The sequence below is a fragment of the Heteronotia binoei genome, chromosome 17 (genome assembly GCF_032191835.1).
Source record: "Heteronotia binoei isolate CCM8104 ecotype False Entrance Well chromosome 17, APGP_CSIRO_Hbin_v1, whole genome shotgun sequence".
Classification (NCBI taxonomy): Eukaryota; Metazoa; Chordata; class Lepidosauria; order Squamata; family Gekkonidae; genus Heteronotia; species Heteronotia binoei.
This window is the reverse complement of record NC_083239.1, coordinates 20,509,459-20,515,926: the sequence shown is the minus strand read 5'-3', so window position 1 is coordinate 20,515,926 and position 6,468 is coordinate 20,509,459.

The window sequence follows — 6,468 nt, the reverse complement described above, 5'->3', positions numbered from 1 at the left end:
TTCTTTTGTAAGTGACAAGCCTTAGTGTGAACTTATTCCGCAAGTCAAACTATAGAATTCCACTGTGCAGAGACTCTCTCTCTCCCCACCCAGTATCCCTTCCTTCTGTTTCTCCTTCTCTCCCCTTCACCCAGTAGCCCTTCTCTCTTTTTCTCCCTCTCTTCCACAGTTCCACCTATGTCCAACATGAAAGACTGCGCGGAAGGCAAAAATGCCAACTTCCCTAGTGCTTCCACAATTAAACTTCAGGAGCCAAAATTCCAAACGAGTAAGACAGAATTTGTCAAACAGACTCTTTGCATTGCTTCTTATTTTTCTAGGCCCCCACCCATGAAAGATGTGCTCTTCTGAAGTCATCTCACATATAAGCAAATGAACACGTGATCTTTTTCCAAGCATGGAGACATAGCAAGAGGAAGTGGGTTACAGGCTGAAAACTTTCGTCTCAGGTAGCTGCACTGGAGGCTTTTTAAATTTCTCCACTTTGCACAGGTGATCCACAGTCCAGTTTTTCCCCTGGGGAAGGGTCTGTACTTGCCTTCACTTCTCAACCAACAATAAGGGTTGGATTGTGAAGAAAAGCTGCAAAGCCCAGGAAGCTCCAAAACTGCAAGCAGGATTGCAAAATCCACAAACCGGAGGGGGGGGGCTTTCCTTCCATAACAAAGAGGTGGATAAACTTCTTTTATTTGTGTGTGTTAGGCACTGGGGCAGGGCCAGGAAAATAAGGGCAACATTTAGAACTCTGCCCTTTAGACATTGCAAAGCACTTCACATACATCAGGGCTGCACATGGTGTGTATGCAGCACACCCTGTGACCTGATGAGCCATATAGCACCACATTATGACACCCCAGCAGGTTCTTGACAGCTTTTGGCAATACTGCCCAATGAGCTACAGCATGTCATGTTTTTGGTGGGCACCCATACATAACTGGAGGATACCGCGGCCAACTGACCAGAAAAACATCACCCACTTGTGCCTTTAACTGCAGTCTGCCGTGGTTTTCATTGCAGGGACACAAACAGTCCATGCCTGCTAAGGTTTGTAGGACAAATGGCTAAGGGGAGGCTCAGCTAGCAGGACAACTGAGCAGTTAGCAAGCCTCCAGGAAGGCGTGGCTGCATTCAGTTTGGCAGGCTGCAAATCATACCAGCCTGGAAGTGGTCTTTGCTACAACCTTGTGAGGTTGGTCGGTGTAAAAAGAAAGATGGGAAACTTCAGATCCTTCACCCACCAGCAGAATTCATGTGAAGCCGTAAGGTTACCTAATAATGCATCAGACCACCCAGCCATCTCTCCTTAGCCCCTCAAACATCAATGTGACTCGCCCAGACCTAGATAGCCCAGGTAAGCCTGATCTCATCTGATCTGGGAAGCTAAGCAGTAGCTTCTGGCCAGTACGTGGGTGGGAGACCCCTTGGAATACCAACAGTTAGGAAGACAGGGACAGGCTTTATTCAGCCACCTCTCTGAATATCCTCCAGGCCCCCAATAGGGGTCAGTCACAGAGGTCGCCATGACTTCCAGGTGCGTGCACACACACACACGCACACACAAATAGAAGAATATCAAAATGAAAATAATATTAAAAAAAAAAGACAATGTGGCCTAAAGGTTAAAGTGCCAAGCTAGGCTTGGGCAGATCTTGGTTCAAACTCCCATTCTGCCACGACTCATACACTCTTTAGCCTACCTTACAGGGCTGCAGTGAAGACGAAATAAAAGAGCAGCGCAGGAGACCCTCTGCCCGGACAGAAGAGTAAGCTACTAAATAAACAGCCCTTTGCTATGGGAAGAGGCCAGAAATCGGAAGGGCGCCTTCCTGCTGAAGCCTGGACCACCCTCTCTCTTCCCTTACCTTCCAGCTGGATTTGCAGTCCCCTCGCCTGGCCAGCAGGATCTGGAAGGGCTCTCGCGGGGCGGAGCTTCCCAGTCGCTCCCGTCGTGCTGTGGCGGAGGGGGCGGCGTGCCTGCCACGGACTCCACCAGCAGCAGCCACAAGCCCGGCCACAACTGGCCCCGGCGAGGAGCCGCCCGCGTGCTGGAGCGCGGCTTGGGCGGGGGAGCGCCGCCGGGAACTGCGCGTGCCCCGGGCGAGGAGAGGAAGCGAGCTGCTGTTGCTAGCCCGGGACGGATGCGGGCTTAAGGTCGCCCGCCCGCGATGCGACCACTGTCGAGGGCCTGAGCGAATGGAAGGCACCGTAGACAATTTCGAGAAATGGGCAGCCCGAGGAAGGAGGTGGTGAAGAAAGCCCGAGGGCGAGCGAAAACGATGCTTGGAAGAGAAGCAGAGAAAGCGAATAGAGCACTGGCGACTCCTAACCAGCCTGAGATCTTAGGTTGCCAGCTCCAGATGGAGAAACTCCTGGAGGTTTGGGGGGTGAAACCTGGGGAGGGCAGAGTTTGGGGAGAGGAGGGGTCTCAGCGGGGTATAATACCACAGTCCACCCTTCAAAGCAGCCATTTTCTCCATCAGCTGGAGAACAGTTGTTATTCTGGGAGATTCAGGCCCTACTTGGAAGATAAACAAACACTAGATAACACACAGTATAAAGTTAAGCAAGCACAGAAATATACCTTGTCTCTAAATAATCAGCCATGCATTTTACTAGACGCAATGCTTATAAACTGTAATATTCTCTAGAGTATTGAACAATTTCATATCAGCATTGACGCAACCCTGCCTGGAGGATGGGAGCCCTAGCTTTGGGCCTGGGTTGATCTGGCCCAGGTTTCCTTGTTCTTCAGTTCCGTTGAGAAAGGCAGGGGCTTCACTCTCCAAAGCAAACCACGTTTGCTATGCAATGCTATGCAATCAAGGGGATGGAGACCTGCAAATTTTTGCATGCCTCCTCAGAAGTATATCAGGGTAACTGATTTTAGTCTAGGACTGCAAAGAAATAATACCTTCTAAGTTCATTGACTCCCACGGTGGGGATTGAACCTGTGACTTTCTTCATGACAAGTAGATGCTGTGCCACTGAGCCACAGCCCAGCCCAGTGCAAGCTCAAAAACTGAAAACTGCCATCCAGGCTGAAGCCCTCTCCAGCTTCAGAGAGCTGCAGCGGCTCTCCAGTGTGTTAGGCAGAGGTTTTTCACATCACATTTGAACTGGGGATTGAACTTGGGGTCTTCTGCATGCCAAACAGATGCTGTATCACTGAGCCATGACCCTCTCCTCTGCTTAGGATGACACTGTGAGTGTGTTTACTAGTTGTGATTTACTGTTTTTTTGTGCTGTGGCATATTTGCATTCTTTTAAGCTGCATTTTTATCACCTGTTAATTAAAAGAATGCTCCAGCTGCATCTTTTAAAATATTGGAAACAAATATTTTAATATAGAGTAGTTTAAAAAGAAGAAAAACAACTGCAGTGGGGCAAAGAAAACACACTGTCCTCAAGTGGAGATTTCAACACCTGAGAAAAGAAGACCATCTTTGCAGGCACTTTAAAATGAACCCACAAGCAGGCTGGGCAGGCATAGTGTGGCCTGGCTCCTCCAGAACCACAAGGTCTAATTTCTTGAAAAGGAGTGAATCAAACCAAGGCCTCTCCCCTGTGGTTCTCAAGGTTTGGGGAAGGAACTGAAGGCATCAAATTCAGCTCATCAGCCTCATGTGTCCACCCCACAGAATGCAAGCCACTGTAATGTGGGCGACAGGAGCAGAGACAGGTGACATCATCCCCATGAGGCTTTGCCTGAGCAATCATGCCCCATGAGTTGAAGAAATGAGCCTTTCCCACAATACATCAGAAGCCACAATTTAGTATTGCCAACTGACTAGAAAGAATTTGGCCTGGTGTAGTGGATGCAGTGAAAGTCTAGGATCCTGCATGACCCAGGGTTGAATCCCCACTCCTACCATGGAAGCTTGCTGGGTGACTTTGGGCCCATCACACACAAACTCAGCCTGGCCTACCTCACAGGGTTTTTTGAGAAAATGGCAGTGGGAGAATGATGTTCTGTTGCTCTGAGTCCCAACTTGGGATGAAAGTGGGCTTATAAATAAAATAAATGCAAATGTGTGCCTCCTCTTATGTGTTTGTGCCTGCAGCAGTCAGCATCTGAACCTTTGCGTAACCAGGAGTTACCCATAAGAATCATGCACGCTCAAATGTCTGCAAATTCTGTGAGACACAGGTTAAGGGGGGCGGGGGAGATGGCCATGCAAGGCCAAACTAGGGTTTGGTCTGAAACGTCACTTGGACTGGTTTTCAATGGTTTGAGCCCACCTTTCGGCATGTGCAGAGAACTACCACAATTCTCTGCAGCCCCACAGAAGTGGAGGGATCTCTCCCTCTTCTGCAGGCTGGAATGGCTGAGCCTTTCTACATGGCAACTGGGTGCTGGGCCAGCTCTTAATATAGCTCACATGGGTGCTCTTTCCCGAAAAGGAATATTTGTGTGTTATCTACACCTTGGTGGAAAAAGAGGCATGAAAGCTCTAGATCTGCATTTCACAGGAGAGAGCTCATCTCCGAAGGCAGGAGGACAGGAGGGTTGCCTTTTCTACTGACTCCATAACCTCTGCCTTTCACTTCCCAGGAGAACTGCAGTCCTAGACATGAACATCCATGTTGGCAGAAGCCTTTTAATAATCAGTTGCAGAGACAGTGGAAGGTTGCCCTTATTTCAGATCCTCACTGTCTCCTGGAATGGGTCTTGTTTTCATATCAACCAGGATAGCCAACCACTCCAGAGTATTAGTTGAGTTGGAATATTTCTGTTTTACTGACCTGTGATTGTCAGTTTGTAGCAGAAGGGTTAGAAGGGAACTAGGGCCAAAGGCCTTGGACCAATAGATGAAGGGTCTCCACCCCAGATGATCACTTGGGGCCCTGTTAATGCTTATCATATCCCTGTCTGTCCAGTCCAGAATGTCTGTTCCACCTTAAATGCAATGCAGCTGTGCAGCTGAAAAATATAATTTTGGAAATGGCCTGGCCAGATGCCCCAAGGCCCAGCTGGAGATATGTGACCAATGAGAACTCTTGCTACGTGGGACTTCTTATAGGAGCTGCAGTACTTCAGCAGCCCTCTCTAGACTGCCTGCTGGACATGGGATTTTAATGACCCTCCCCCTATCAGGGAGGAGCAGAAAGCAACCTTTCCCACACTAGTTGTGCAAACTAGCCTGGCCAGAGCTTTCTTACTCTGATAACTGCATTGGATTCCCCCTGAATACTGCTGTTCTTACATCCCAATCTGGGGACTGGGTTCAGGGATCTCTCCCATCTTTCCACAGTTCCAGATGGGTTAGTCTGTAGCAACAAAATAAAATTGGGGCTCACTTTAGTAGCACTATAAGGGCTATTGGGATTTATTCCAAGCAGAATTTTAGAAGCAATTCTGTTAGCCTCTTAGGCTGGGTTCCCCAACGAGCACCATGGTACCCATTAGTACTCTGCTTGGCACCTGTCAAGCTTTTCAGAAAGTGAGTGGGGCCACTGTAAGGCAGGGCATGTTATTGGCTGCCCTCATTCAAATGAAAGAGTTTTCCACTGGAGGGTGAGGACGATTAAGTACCTGGGTTTTCTTTTGTCAATGTGTGGTTCAATTTCCGCTTCAGGCTTTCCTTCTTCCCATTCCATTTGGCTCTACCTCCTGCAGAATCTATTTGGGACTTGGCTTCACTGTCTGTGAAAACTGATTTTGGGGTGGCGTTCAGCAGCCTCTCAACATTTCAAATGTGGCTGCAGGCTCTAAAAGGTTGGTGACCCCTGCTCTAAGGTGCTATTGGACTCCTGATTTGTTTTACATGCCCAAGAATCACTTTGCCGGATCTATGCAATGGTCTGTCTAGTCCAGTGATCTCCAGTGTGGCCCCATTGGCACCAATGTGCCCAACAGAGCTTCTCCTAGTGCCCACCCATGTGTTTGAGGAAGATGAATGGGGCCATTTCCTAGCAAGCCCTGCCCAGGAAAAACTCACAATTAATTCAGCTGCAAATTGACTGGGCAGCAAGACCAGGCTGCTGTCACCTAGCCGATGGTGGTGCCCACTACCCTCTCTCAAAAGTCATCTAAGCTAAGGACTTCACATGCAGAAACATAATGTACACATTGGCAAAGCAGCCCACAGGCATTTCTAAAACATGATCATGGGAAATGCTACTGGTTCACACATAAGATCAAGATGAATAGGATATGTAATTCAAAGAGTACTAAAGGTAACTGAAAAGCATCAAGCCACATTGAAATTCATAGGTGGCTGTTCTCATGAGTCAGCAGGTGGTGCTGGTGCTTTACTTTCCTGTGTTGCACAGGCAAGTGGGTAAAGGAAGGGATTTATTTTATATAAAAGTGCCCTGAAACCACCAAAGTGACCTTTCAACCCTGCCTCCATTTCATACTTGGGTGGAGGATCAATGTCCTTTCTCCACTGATACTAGAGTCGGGAAAAGGAGGAGTGCCAAGTGGGATAAATTACTTTACACTCTTTCTGGCTTGCATGTCCTTGC